This window comes from Botryllus schlosseri, chromosome 2 (assembly GCF_051294905.1).
Source record: "Botryllus schlosseri isolate E-star chromosome 2, Bs_hap1, whole genome shotgun sequence".
Classification (NCBI taxonomy): Eukaryota; Metazoa; Chordata; class Ascidiacea; order Stolidobranchia; family Styelidae; genus Botryllus; species Botryllus schlosseri.
This window is the reverse complement of record NC_137237.1, coordinates 25,440,009-25,455,120: the sequence shown is the minus strand read 5'-3', so window position 1 is coordinate 25,455,120 and position 15,112 is coordinate 25,440,009. Positions and strand designations below refer to the sequence as shown.

General features: G+C 41.7%; 1 long non-coding RNA gene across 1 annotated transcript; it reads left to right on the top strand.

Moving 5' to 3' along the window:
• Positions 1-12,910: 12,910 nt before the first annotated feature.
• LOC145434307 (uncharacterized) lies at positions 12,911-14,678 on the top strand. The gene is made up of 2 exons (XR_013913326.1): positions 12,911-13,457; positions 13,527-14,678. It is a non-coding gene; the product is annotated as an uncharacterized LOC145434307 (long non-coding RNA).
• Positions 14,679-15,112: the final 434 nt, after the last annotated feature.

The window sequence follows — 15,112 nt, the reverse complement described above, 5'->3', positions numbered from 1 at the left end:
ATCGAAAGTGCTCAAAATTTGTACTGAATGGTATCAATCAAATTCTATTTTCACACCGATTCCGAAAGTCCCAATATTAACTATCTTTTTTCAAAGAGATCTCAAGCATATATAGCACTACAGAACTTTGTATCCCTATGACTATATATACTAATACTCGCCAGCCCTCTAGTTTACCGGACCACGACCTGACATATCGATTTCGCCTTCCGACACATGCCATCTCTTTTTGTCTACTGTCCTTATTTATTATCTTCTTTTACTTTTCATCCAGTTTGTCTGCCTTCTTTTTTACATCGCCAATGTCAGGTGGTTGTCTGATTTCGAAGACTAGACTACTTCCAAGTCGTTTCGTCACATCCCTATCTTCCATTGCATCGCAGTCTTGTGTTTTTGTATTGAAATGATTCAATTGAATTGAATTGAATGACAACTACTACACCATCTTGACAGTAACGCCTTTTTTCCTTCGACGCCCCCATAACGTCCCGGCGCCCCCCCCCCCCCTTATCGCCCGTCGAGTGTGTCCGCCCCCTTTGAAATATAAATTTTCATCCAGGAGCGCTGGAGACATGGTTACGAACCACCGGCTTACATGAAACTTATGGCGAGGAGTAGCCCAAATTATGGCTCTTCAACCGGGTTTATCGTACACCCTAGGGCAGGGGTGGGCAAACTTTTGAGCTCGCGGGCCGCATTCAACATCTGAATCCATTCGCGGGCCGCACTATATAAAATTGGGATTATAAACCAAAACGCAATATTGGTTTTTGATTATATAGTGAGGACATTGAGATAATATATATGCTTATTTAAGACAAAACAAACAGTGCTTTGACGATATCCTATGCACGCGTCAGAAACAGTGGCGAGATTTCATAGGCTGGTCGACCTCAATAACCAATTTGTCAAAGCGATGGAGATGAAAGTTGGTTTTCCCGATTCTTAGAAGAGGATTAAAATTTAAATCTGTACAAATTGATCTGTTGATAGACTTACTAATTCCACTTTTGGTTCAGTTCCAGGACACACAATGCTGACAGCATCATAACCATGTTATCTTCAAACACGCTTCTACTATATGTATAGATAAAATATAAATACCGTAATTCTATGCATACAGAGAACGAATCTACCTAAGACACGCGCGAATCGTTTTTAATAAGCACATCACTGAAGAAGTTAAAACTGAAGTGGCCAATCTGAAATCACGACCGTGATCCGAATTATGCCAATCTCGTTTAGGATTTCTGTGATGCTTAGCAGTTGAAACCTTTAAAACTGCGTGGGCCTTGAGATCGGGCTGTCGCGCCAGAAATTAAACATAAAAATAATATATAAAGTGTTTACCTTAGAACAGTGGTTTTCAAGCTTTTCAAGATTTTTGCAAGATTTCAAGCTTTTCCTTGTGATGGTGAAAGATTTCGCGCCCCCCTTATCGACATATCACAAAACGCAACCAGGAAGCTAGCAGACCCAACGGATAGTTTAATTATAGATAACTAACCTACGTAGGTTAGTTATCTATAGTTTAATGGCATGGAGGGTAACTACTATAGAATGTAAACATGGAATGGCAGCGACCGATTTTGCAGCTTCGTTCCGCTTCGCTGAAGCTTTACTCAGACTTATTTTACGGCAGCTACTGTAGGATTTCTGGCAATCCAAAAGTTGTCTTCCAGAGCTCAGAATTTACTGAATCTGGTCTTGATCGAAAGCTACTATCGCACTGATTCCGAAAATGCAAATAAAAATATGATCAGGCACTGAACCGATTAGAATTCGCCCTCCAAGTCTGAATTATCGGCATTGTCCGAACAATCGAAGAGCCGCAATGGGTCATTGTTATGGTCATTGTTTTGCGGTCATCCGATTGTTCTGAACAATGCAGATTTTAGATGTTGAGGGTGGTTTTTCATCTCAGTACGGTGCTTCACCATATTTTGATTGATATTTTCGAAATCAGTGCGACAGTAGCTTTCGATCAAGACCGGATTCAGTAAATTCTGAGCTCTGGAAGACAACTTTTGGATTGCCAGAAATTCTACAGTAGCTGCCGTAAAATAAGTCTGAGTAAAGCTTCAGCGAAGCGGAACGAAGCTGCAAAATCGGTCGCTGCCATTCCACGTTTACATTCTATAGTAACTACTGTGGTTGAGAGATTTTGAAATAAAATCCAGTCGAGCTCATCTTCACGCCTCCCTTCAGATGCTTTCACGCCCCCATGTTTCACGCCCCCATGTTTGAGAACCACTGCCTCAGACTTATCATGGTAAAATATACTAAGAAAATGTTTCATCAAGTTCCTGCATTAATTCGATTTTTAGTACGCATTTTATCAATATTTTTAATAAGTTTCTTTAGACTCTCGCGGGCCGCACAGAACGGTGTTGCGGGCCGTAGTTTGCCCCCCCCCTGCCTTAGGGTGTATCATAATGTTTAAGCAGGGGTCACCAACCTTTCTGCAACCAAGAGCTACTTCTTGGGTATGCTGGTTGAAGCGACGGGCAACCATTTACTCCCGCCGTTTGCCCGCAATAGACTGAATTTCCGCTTTGATATTCATAGCAATGGGCAGGAATCCCATTGCGGTAAGACCTCTAAAAAAGTCTTTTAAATCAAAACATCTCATTTCAACTAGCTAGGCACTAAATTTTTTTAAGAAATCATGAATTATTCCGCACCATGTTCGTATAAATTATACAGCAACAGTCAACTCAAATTTTATAACATATCATGTCACACTTTAGACTGGACATCATGTTATCTGTTTCTATATCAGTCAGTGGGAAGCCTGGCATTGCATGCAATCAACTAGTGCGCTCTACATTGGAATGTAACTTGACATTGTAACTCTGAGTGAGTGTTCCAGGTGTCTTCATCAGAGAGGCGTGTTCTGTGTTTGTTTTTGATGAAGTTCATGTCCTAAGAGGCTGATTCACAACGATAAGTCGAACAAAACACGCTTGCAACCTTCATAGCCGCTGCGCAGTGTGCATACAGCACTGTACTTCTCCGTTTCATCAAGGCACCAAAAGTTTGCTACGTGCAGCCTGGTGGGCTTTGACGTGGAGGTCATTGTGCAGTGTTACAATTTTAATCTCCAACTGTTCAGCATCCAGACATGACAGATTTCATTATACCGGACAGCAGGAGCGATTACAGAAAGTTAGAAACATGGTACTAAACTGCGTTGAGTGTAAAGTAAACAAGCTGTGTCAAAAGATGCAATACGTAATGGGCATACAGATATTGAAAATCTGCTAGTACTTAACGGCTATCTGCTACCGAATAGTAAATGTTGTTTACTACATTGGTATTGTCCTGGACGTCGAGCTACCATTACGCAAACCCCGACACTTCAAGAAGGCCGTGGATAGCATTCCGCCATATCACCTGTACAGTGGGGCTGTTTAAAAATAACTTTTTTTCCCGAATTCTAGCCATTCACTGATTAGATTGTCAGGTTACCCTAAAAAACGCTGCATACCAAATTTGGTTCAATTCCAACAAGTATAAGACTCCGCAGATCCAATTAAAAATTTTAATTTATTAGGATAAATCTAAAAAAAATTCAATATTTTTTGTTAACCCCATGAAATTGTTGAGCTGTCTTCAAAGGCGATGCAAAACGAATTTGAGTCAATTCCAACTAGTAGAAGCGGAGTTATAATCCTCGGATTATCCTTGATCACAACGAAAACTACAACATGAGGTTCTCCGTATTATAGCCACGACCCCAAAGGTACCAGGATGTGTGTCCAACAAATCACTGCTCAAAAAATTTGGTGTCCTAAACATAAAAGATATGCGGAAACTAGAAATTGCAAAGTTTATGTATCAGTTCCACTGCGGCCACTGCCACGAACACTTCAATGATTTCTTTACCTCGGTATCAAAAGTGCAAAAGTACGACACACGCGCGTCCACGTCGTCCAACTATCATATGGTTGACAAAAAAGATCATCGCTCTATCAAATATGCCGGACCTGAAGTTTGGAACAGTATTTCGCCGGCTATTCGACAGTCGTCGAGCATGTCCACATCCAAGTCGATATACAAGCAATTTCTGCTGAATAAATACTAGTCAGCCCTCACCATTTACCGGACCACGACCTGACATATCGATCTCGCCTTCTGTCACTTGCCACCTGATTTTATCGCTTGCCACTTTATATTATATTCTTTTACTTTCATTCAGTGTGCATGCCTACACTTTACATCGCCTAGGCCCAGGTTGTGGGCTAAATCTAACAAATAAGTTGACATGGTGTCATGCTGAACGTACCGCAAGATCCTAACTCAATCAAGACTGCGTGGGCATTGGTTCTTATGTCAAGAAGTGCATGATGAAAAATTGTGATGTAGACAATATTGTCAGAATGTAGCAACAAGGTGTGTCACCAGCAGTGTACGCACAACTTCAGTGTTGCCTGCCAACAACTACTGCTGTTGAACGTTCTTTCTCCATTCTTGGCAAGCTACTTAGTATGGACAGACACTTTCTACCCGAAAATGTAGGAAAGTATCTTTCGTTGTAATACAACAAATTTTAATTATTTCTACCATAATGCGTAATGTAACTACTGGAATTTTTCATGAGTCCAGATTTCGTCAAAATAAAGTTTCAAGTAAAAATTTGTCAGTTTTTCTGTCAAAAAGTTTTTTCATGTCAAACTATACTTCGTAAGGACAGACATTTCAAACCAGAAATGAAGATAAGTAGTACAATTCTAACATAATGTGGGAAAACACATGAGGTCATCAATTGATCAAAATCAAGTTTTTTAATGTCAAAAAATGTCAAAATTTTGATTTTTGAGGTCAAAATCTTCCCTTATTTGGGTAAAATAAATCGCTCTACTCATATGCCAAATTGACAGTGGCTGAACAGTAGGCTACTATGATATACCGGAGAAACGGAGAGTATATTATGTAGCATTTTGTTCTATGTCAAAAAATCGTTTGACTGCGTATATCAGTGGTTCTTAAACTTTTTAGGTCGCGCGAGCCAAATCTGAGTTTAGATGCATCTCGCGACCCAAGACTCACATATCACGAACAATACATTTATAATATTAGTATCCTACGTTTCACCGGTATGCATGACATAGAGAACGCGCAGGCGACTGTACGCAACGAAGCTCCATAAATCATTTCTGTCGCGCGCTACTTCAGATTGGGGTCCATTCTTCTTCTCTGAGGGTGGCATTTGTACTATACTGTCTATACTAAGATTGCAAGGACGGAACTGTGCCGGTGCCGACCATTTCAACGACCGGGCGTATCGATGTTCAAGATTTTGCCAACCAGTGACGGTCATTTTGGTTTTATCTCCGCACATCTTGTTGACACCGCACTTTGCTCAGTCATGTAATGGCTCAAATTTCATGTTTTCATGTGTTCCGGCGCGGAATGGGTTGTATAGTCCCGCACCCGATTGTTTCACACCTCTTCACTAAAGCATCCCAAGTCCCAACGATATCCGACGGTGTTTTCCCGACAAACCAATGCCGACAAATCGTATCATGAATTCGTACCTATTTTTGTAATAAGAGTCGACACATTTTCATGATGAAGCCATATTGTAGCGTGTCTCGCTTATTGGCAGTATTACCCGGCATATTGATCTCTGATGCGTACGAACTATAGGGATGGTGTGAACGTCAGAAATTTAGAGGGCTCAGGTTCACAAACGAGCCTTGATAGGTTCTGCATTGTGAACCTATTTCATATGTTACAATTTTCACTTCATTATAACATATTTGGTTGAAATTTAATGCATTTCAACTGCGGGCCACTCTATGCATGGAGATGGCAGCATAAAAAAAAACAATCAACACTAAACGAGCATGCACTTTGATAATCTCAAAAATGTTACTTGCTTTGTTACAAAAGTTTGCTCGCAATATCTAGCTTTCCGGTTGTGAATATTTAGTAACTCTCTGCTGTGAGCTTGACCCGCAATCACACAACATCAAGAACGAAATAAACTAGATGTAGGTATAGTCACCGAATGATGCTTCTTCAACCAATCAATGAAATTGACATTGTTGTCTGATGTAAAATATCTAGCAGGCGCACAGATTCAATCTTGATTTCATATAATTAATGTATCATAAAAACCAAATCCGTGCGATTGAGGTGTTGGCTACTGCAGTATAACTTGATAATGGGGTAATATCGGTAGCAAGTATAGAAACCCGTTTTATACTCTGCTCGATATCAACGTAGCAATACACCGGATACATTGACCGGTCTGGCCTGGACCGTTAAGGCGTAAGCTTACATTCCCTTGCAAGTCATCGTCGAAATTGTTGACAAAGCGACGGAAGACATTGATTTTATGGGATTATTATATCATTTCAATGTCCCAGATGATACATTTGGCGACGTTTAAAACGTCAATATGTACTTCAGCATTGTGGCATTATGTGGCCCGAGTCGTCGCGAGGCATCGTGTACACTGTACAGCAGGGGCGGGCAACATACGGCCCGCGGGCCGGATCCGGCCCGCGACGGCATTTTGTCCGGCCCGCGGACAGATTCCCGTCCTACTTGATAATATGGCCCGTGGCCCATCAGTCTGCCGAGATTTCCCACTATTGTTTACTATGTCAAATTTTAGTGACTGTGTGTTATTATATCGTGGTGTGCGCACTGCACAGCGTGCGAGAGTGGAGCTTACGGGTAAGTTCGTCGAACCAAAAAGACTTGCATTGTCAGCATTAACTATGTACTCATTCCTAATGTTGTTTGTGGTAACCATGGTGTAAGTCGTCCACAATGGTCATTTACACCTGGCCGATATTTCTTATTTTTCATTCCGTAACCGCCAACTGCTGGTAGCACGGCACACGTCCAGCCAAGCTTTTGTGATATACAGCTTAATAATTATGCCGATGAGATGGCGAGGTGGAGCCTAGATAAAGCTTGAAGTCTTAGATAGGAATTCTGGAGTCGGATTCGAACCCACAACACATTGGTTTTGTAGCTGTGGATTATACAACTACGCTATCTCGCCACCTACTAAATTTGGGGTACCGGGCTTATCGAACGTCTTAAAATCATAATTTAGGATTGCACCTTGTTGTGTTGATTGATCAGAGAGAAGCAGACATGGTGGTGCATGTATGACAGCGGTTCTCAAGCTGGGGGATGGGAAAGTATCTGAAGGTGGCGCGAAGTCACAGTTAACTGGAAATTTTTCGCGCTCCGCGCGATTTACCTCCAGCTTATGGTGATTACTCTGTATATTGTACGAATTTCATATCTGAGAACTCTCTCATGAATAGCCATAACCTTTAATGCCATCAAACTATCCGTTGAGATGGCTAGCATTCTGATTTATCTCTTTGATATTTTGTGATATTATGATAAGGAAGGGGGGCGCGGAATTTATCACCATCAAAAAGGAGGCGTGTTTAAAATCTTTGAGAACTACTGCTGTATGACAATGCGGTTCTCAACTCCACATTGTCATCGTCATTGTCGGCGAGAAATCGCTTCGAAATGACATTGCTGTCGTTAAAATACATTCTTAAAATACGATTTATTCCTTGTATAATTGAATAAATGGGTGAACATTGAACAATCTATCGATTCAGCAATCCGGCCCGTCAAGTACTTAATTTTCCTATATCCGGCCCGCCGACTGGAGAAGTTGCCTGCCCCTGCTGTACAGTGTACGTACATTAATAGAGGTTATCACTTCACTGAAATGCATGGTTAGAATTGCAATATGACGTCTCGTGACGTCATGAGGTTCACGTTCGCGTTCACACAGAACCTTTTAAAAAGGTTCGCGTTCACACGAACCTGAACCTTTCAGAGGTTCACACCATCCCTAGAAACCAACCACGGGTAAGCGCGCGAATCGCGAAGAAATTCTTTCGTTGCAAGAAATTCAACAAATTTGACATAGGCCTGCACTACATATTAAAAGATTGCTCTAGTGCGGTCGAGACCCAAAACTATATACTCTTCGCGACCCATACTTCAAGAACCCCTGGCGTATATCATAGTATACTACTCTCTAATTTGCGAGCTGGAATCCCGGGGTTTACAGCTAGGTCTACCGCAGAGGTGGGGAGACTTTTTAGCTCGACGGTATAGGCCTAGCATTTAAAACAGATATCTCAAACTCAAATGTGCTTGCGGGCCAATTTACTAGTTTTGATGACGCCGCGGGCCACATAGCATCAATAAGGGGTATTCAATGTATCATTTCCAAATAGGCCTTATTTAAAGGGACCTTGCAGATTGGCATATTCCACAAACATCGTGTAAATGTAATCACATGTATGAAAAAAAAAAACATTTTCTAACATTTGAATAAAATTATTATTTTTGTGCTGGGAATAATTCGTCAAAATAGTGAGTTATTGATACCATGGGAGATGGCAAATGCATCATGACAACGTAAAATCTGTTGCGTCTTAATATTGCAGCTAAGTGGACATGTGACGTGCCACAATTACAGATAGAATATTTTAGAATTTATTAAAGATTGATCTGACATCGGAACATTTGAGCAGTGTTGCCTAATCTGGATCTATGGAATTATAGTCCTGATGAGTAGGCGTTTGCTCCTGTCATTCCCAAGGTCAAATTAAATCAACGTTAGATGTGCTTGCAGTGTTTATTGCGACCTTACCCTTTGTGCTTTCGTGTTTTAGTAGTAGTTTTAGAACAGAGGTCTCAAACTCAAATGTGCTGGCGGGCCAATTCCCTACTTTTTGAAAGCGCCGCGGGCCGCAGCACCGATAATAGGGGAATTCAATGTATTTCCGAGTAGGCCTTATTTGACGGGACCATGCAGACTGACATTCCACACTCATCTTGAAAATGTGATTTACTATTGTAAGAGGTGGGCCACGGCCAAAACACGGCTGAGAACCTAGTGAATTCACGCCTGGCACGAAAAAAATCACGTTTTAAAATATTTGAATAAAATTGTTGCTGTACTTGGCATAGTTGCTATATATTCAGTTGTAGACACCATGCGAGTAGAGAATGTAAAAAAAAATACATTCTATAATGCGAGAGTACAAATGCATCAGGACATCGTCAAAGCTGTCGCGTTATAATTTTGCACCTACCGGACATTTGACGTGTCACAATTATAGGTAGAATATTTTAGAATTTTACAAAGATTGATCTGATATCGGAGCAGTGGAACAGTGCAGCCTAATCCGGGTTTCGGACATACTCTTGATAACAAGACTATTGATCATGTCATTACCTAAGTCAAATTAAATCAGCGTTAGATTTACCTTCGAATATTGGAACAGATCTATAGCAACTTGAATATAATGATTACATGTGCCATAGCAATAGAAATGTCAAATCGCCCCAAGTATTCATTGATCTTCCACTGCGTGGTAACTTTTGAAAGTGATGTAATAGTGAAGTTTGAGGAGTAGTTTCAGGCTTCTGGAGTAGTTTTGGGGCGAATTTCTAGTTTCCAAAAAAAAAGATATTTGGCAGTTAAATATTGTCGATCATCATCATCATTGGTTTATTAGCAATTTTATCAGTTCAATACACCACAAAAATGCGATACAATGAATAGACAGGAAGATGTCGAAGCGACTTGGATTTGTCAATGGAATCGGACACCCACCTTGGCCTAGGCGTAGTAAAGAGGAGGCATGCACACTGAATGAAAGTAAAGAATACAGGATAGAAAAAGAAAGCGATAAGAAATAGGGCGGCATGTCATGGGAAGCGAAATCGATAGGTCAGTCGTGGTCCGGTAATCTTGAGGATGGACTGTATTTATTTAGTAGTAATTGCTTGTATTTCGACTTGAATGTGGACATGCTCGTCGACTGTCGGATGGCCGGCGGGATACTGTTCCACACATCAGGTCCGGCATATTTGATGGAGCGATGATCTTTTCGGTCGATCATATGATATTTGGACGACGTGGACGCGCGTGTGTTGTACTTGTGCGCTTTTGATTCAGAGGTAAAGAAGTCATTGAAATATTCGGGGCAACGACCGCAGTGAAACTGATACATAAACTTGGCGATTTCTAGTTTCCGCATATCTTCTATGTTTAGGACGCCGAATCTCTTCAGCAGCGACTTATTGGATGGGCAGCCAGGCCCCTTTGGGGCCCTAGCTATGATTCGGAGCACTTTATGCTGTAGTTTCTGCAGTGGCTTGAGTGCAGTTTTACTGGCAGCCCCCCAACAGAGGATGCCATAATGTAACTTCGATTGGATTAATGATTTAAAGAGTATCAGGAGAACCCATGCTGGCATGAAACGCCCAAGGCTGTAGAACAGGCCGCACTTCGGTGATAATTTAGTTTCTAGGGACTGAATATGACTCTTCCAGGACATGTTCGAGTCCAGTAAAACTCCGAGATATTTGGCATTATCATTGTTGGAAACGGGCTGACCAGCGATATTAACGGTTCTAAAGGTTATTTTTTGAATTGACTGTCAGCAATTGCGATTTCGAGGCGTTTATGCAAAGGTTGTTCTGGGCCGTCCAGTCATGGACTTTGGGCATTTGGTCACCAGTCAGGGCATCCAGCTCTGCCGTCGAAGATGCGGAAGAGAGGAGGTGAGTATCATCAGCGAACAGTGTGGTGTTCAATGAGGAGGTTTCAAAAATGTCGTTGACATATAAGGTGAAAAGGACCGGTCCAAGTACTGAGCCCTGGGGCACACCACAGGTCACCGGGTGAGGAGAGGACAAGGTGTCTGAGATCGCAACCATTTGTTGGCGTCCAGTGAGGTAAGTCCGTAACGCGCCAATTTCGAGATGAGAATTTTATGATCCACGCAGTCAAACGCTTTTTTTAGGTCGAGAAAAATGCTACATCCCACATTTCGCTTCTCTGAGATATCATAGTACTGTTCGGCCACTGTTAGGAGGGCATGAGCGGTTTGGTGTTTGTTTCGGAAGCCAAATTGTTGAGGGGAAATGACAGACATTTTGGCGAGGAATGAGGACAGGCGGGATTTCGAATACTTCGAAATCCAAAATACCGTCGCGGGCCGCGTGTTTGAGACCTCTGATTCAAAACAGGTATTTGTTTGCGTTCAGCATTATAATTGGCTATAACCTATATAGGCTAAATACGAAGCTGAAACATAAATGAGAGAGACGCGGTGTAGGCTATTTACATTCACTTCTGTTTTGCAAAACTTCTTACTTTTTAAACTTGGGATTTTGTGAAGTATAGAGTATAGTTATGAGATATGCTCTTGCCTCGCTTTTATGAGATCGTCATTGTCACAACTGGGCGATGAATTGCTGATTGATTGCTAAAAGTTTGCGATCCATCGACCAACTCTAGTTTTTAAAGTTACTTCGTTTAGTGCTTTTCAGATTTTGGTTTATTACTTATACTTGAAGTAGCTTATATTTTTCCTGTGATTGTAATTTCTTCTACTTCTAATCGAGTGGCTACGCTGGTCACTATTTGACCGCCTCGCTGAAGTTGAGATTGTCAAGACACCATTCGTAACTGGTTCGAGCCTCGGCTCCTTCTAGTTTCTATGTGTTGGAAATTTGGCTGGGCTCCTCATCGACGATCCCTCTAGTAACAGACAGCATGCACAAAAGAACGAGGCCAAATCGAACAATTTCGGCAGCTGAGATCCGAATGTGGATGCGCTCAAAAAGTGGTGCTAAAGTGCTTGTAGCGGTCGATGCAATGACTTGTTGCAAGACACGCTGGTATATTGCTTGATTGGAGTCGACGCTACGGCTACAGTTCCTATTGAACGCACTAGTCAACTGACTAATTACCGCTCTGAGTACTCGTTTAATCCTGATCACACACGCAGATCCAAGGAGCTTTCTTTAATAGCACAGAACAGCCAAATAGTAGTAATTAGTGGTCAGAAACTTGTAGATTTACCAGGTTCAAATGATACTGTGGTACACTAAGAAATATAAAAGAATAAATGAAGCGAAATGAAGCCATGCAATTGTCTATCTTACGACTGAAGAGCGAGCGCGCCAACCTCAATATGAGAGCTCTGAGAACACGTGCCTCGCAGACTAGCCTACTTTGTCAATAAGATTAAGGTCAGGAGAAACGAGGTTGGGTGCAGGGGTGCGTGAGAAGATTATTGGCCCCCTGCTGGGACAGCTGTTACAGTGCTAAAGCAAAGACTTGGACATATAAGATATGCATTGACGCGGCCTACATTGACTTTAATCTCAGAGTGACATATGGTAGGTTCACCATACGTCCTCTTTTAAGAGGATTTGTCCTCTTTTTTGACTTTTTTTAAAGTGTCCACGGGGGACCCCCAAATGTCCTCTTTTTTGAGAATTTTGGTTAACTATATGGTAAATATGGTAAAATTGGACTGAGATACAGTAAATCATCACTGAAGTAGCGCTCCGGCGGCTATTTCGGAAGCTGAGCCGGAAAGTTGACCTTATTTTTAGTCAACCTGCCACTAAGTCGGAAAAAATTTACCATTCCAAGTTTGAAAATTTTGAAAAAGTATCCTCTTTTCAGATTGCCGACATATGGTACCTATAGTGACTCTGGAAATTATTATAGCCTTTAGACACATTTCCTTCATAACATCGGCTGACAACTATCTAAAATTCGTTCTCTGCGTGACTGCCTAATCGCGTCGAGCAAGTGCGACGGTGAAGATATCGTGCCATGTAGCGGGTTAAGCAGCCGCGGCAGCTGGTCTTGTAGAAATTTCAATAAATTGCAGCTCCATTACGGTGACGTTCTGAAGGAAATGGCCGCGGCCAAAAAATTTTGTTCGTTTTTACCTTCAATTTGAGACCACATCATTTTTAGAGCGCAGTGCCCCTTTAACATTTAGCGACATCTAGCGATTTTCAAGTGCAGGATGAGGGATTCTGGTCCATCGGTTCAGGACTCAAGAGTTGGCAAGGCTGCTCAGCAGAGATGCCACTATAGAGGATGTAGGATGGAGTGACGACCCATTGTTCTCCGTTTAGGCTGGCTACGCTTGAGTGATTAGGGACAACGCGCGTCGCTAAGGTAAATAATATCAGCTGCAGCGCTTGTGGAATGGCATTTTATTCTGCTGTTGGACGATTTTCTCGCGATTTAGTTAGTCGCCAGGTCTGTTCTCATAACAGGTGCAGTTGAACAGTTAGTGTACGGAATATGACGACTCATTGCGCGATTTAAGGCTGCAGTTACTCTAATAAACGGGCTAGTAAAGAACAAAAAGGATCATTCTTCAGACTTCAGGATTCGTAGACCTGATTTAATGGCGGAAGCAGATGAGAGGAAGCATCATGAATATCTTATCCATGAATATCTTATTCATTAGAAGCTGCCTAATGGTCCCAGTGAACCTGATGCTCGAATTTGCCGAAGGAGGTAGAAAAATGACCTGCAGTTCGGGAGCAACTTCCAGAGAAACTCCATCACATCGAAATCAAGGATGTTGTCCTCTCATAACAAAAATTAAGTAAATCATACAGGGGTAAGTAATCATATATCGATTGATTGCAGTTTTAAACATGATTCACATATACCCTTATATTTTATGCAGACGTCTGGAGCTTCAGTAAGAGAAATGGTAACTTGTTCATCGAAGAATGAGGATATGATGAAGAAATCACCAAGTTTATGTATCAGTTCCACTCCGGTCGTTGCCCCGAATATTTCAATGACTTCTTCACCTCGGAAGCAAAAGCGCACAAGTACAACACACGCGCATCCACGTCTTCCAAATATCATATGACCAGACCAGATGTGTGGAACAGTATCCCGCCGGCCATCCGATAGTCGACAAGCATGTCCACATTCAAGTCGAAATACAAGCAATTACTACTAAATGAATACAGTCCATCCTCAAGATTACCGGACCACGACTGACCTATCGATCTCGCTTTCCATGCCATGCCGCCCTATTCCTTGTCGCTTTCTTTTTCTATACTATCTTCTTTACTTTCATTCAGTGTGAATGCCTCCTTGACATCGCCTAGGCCAATGGTTCCCAACCTTTTTCGACCCATCGCCACCTTTTCAAGATCCACACCTTTTCAAGATCCACACCGATCATCGCCCCCTCCAAATTTTGTGTACCGAAAATTGGGCATACAAACTGTAATCACCGGCGGGTTGACTAAAAAAAAGGTCAAATTTTCGGCTCGATGGCTAATTTGACACACCTTTGTAACAAAATTTCTGCGGGTTGATTTTAAAAAAAAAGGTCAGCCATTTTGACGCGTCATCGCCCCCTTCGCTATTTCCACCCCCGTCGCCCCCTTTGTCCATTATCGCCCCCTTCGTCATTTTCGCCCCCCTAGACCGCCAAATCGCCCACGTTGGGAACCACTGGCCTAGGCCAAGGTGGGTGTCAGATTCCATAGACTACTCCTAGTCGCTTCGACATCTTCCTGTCTCTCATCGTATCGCATTTTTGTGGTGTATTGAACTGATAAAATTGCTCATAAATCAATGATGATGATGAAATTGTACCAATCTTGAGGTAGCCTACATCATAAATTGAATGAATTATGGGTGATCAATTCATATTATGTTACTATGAAACTATTTTTCGGGATTTTTCTTTCAAGCAATCTGATTATTGACTCAGCTGCATTTCATGGATAGAAAAGTTCAGCCTAACTGATTCAGAATTGTGATTTGAAATTTTCTACTCTTCAGCAATTTTTGAATACATATATGCAATTGCTAATGTCCGTTACTTTTTGAAATTTGGCGTATCCAAATGTATAGGTTGGGAATGAGACTTTGTGTTGGTGTACAGAGCTCCACAGTGTGAAGTTGTAACCGATTTTTTTTATGATGCTGTTGAGTAACATTGACGAATGTGCTAATTTTATACCTTTGGTAAATCTGTTCTCGGTATGGAACAAGTGATTTGTATTGAGAGACGCTGCCGGTCGGTATTAGTGTAAAAGCCAACACACCACGTCAAGGTTCCAACCTTTGCATTGGTTTCCTTGGCGACAGAAGGAACCCCTATGGGAATAGGCAGCACTCGTCCCATAGGGAAAAAAACTGTTGGGAGAAAGGCTAATTTTTAACTTTAGATACCTCCTTCAATCCATCACGTAACCCTTTTGAATATTTAGAAATTTTGGCTTGCTTTTTCTGAAAGGCATAGCG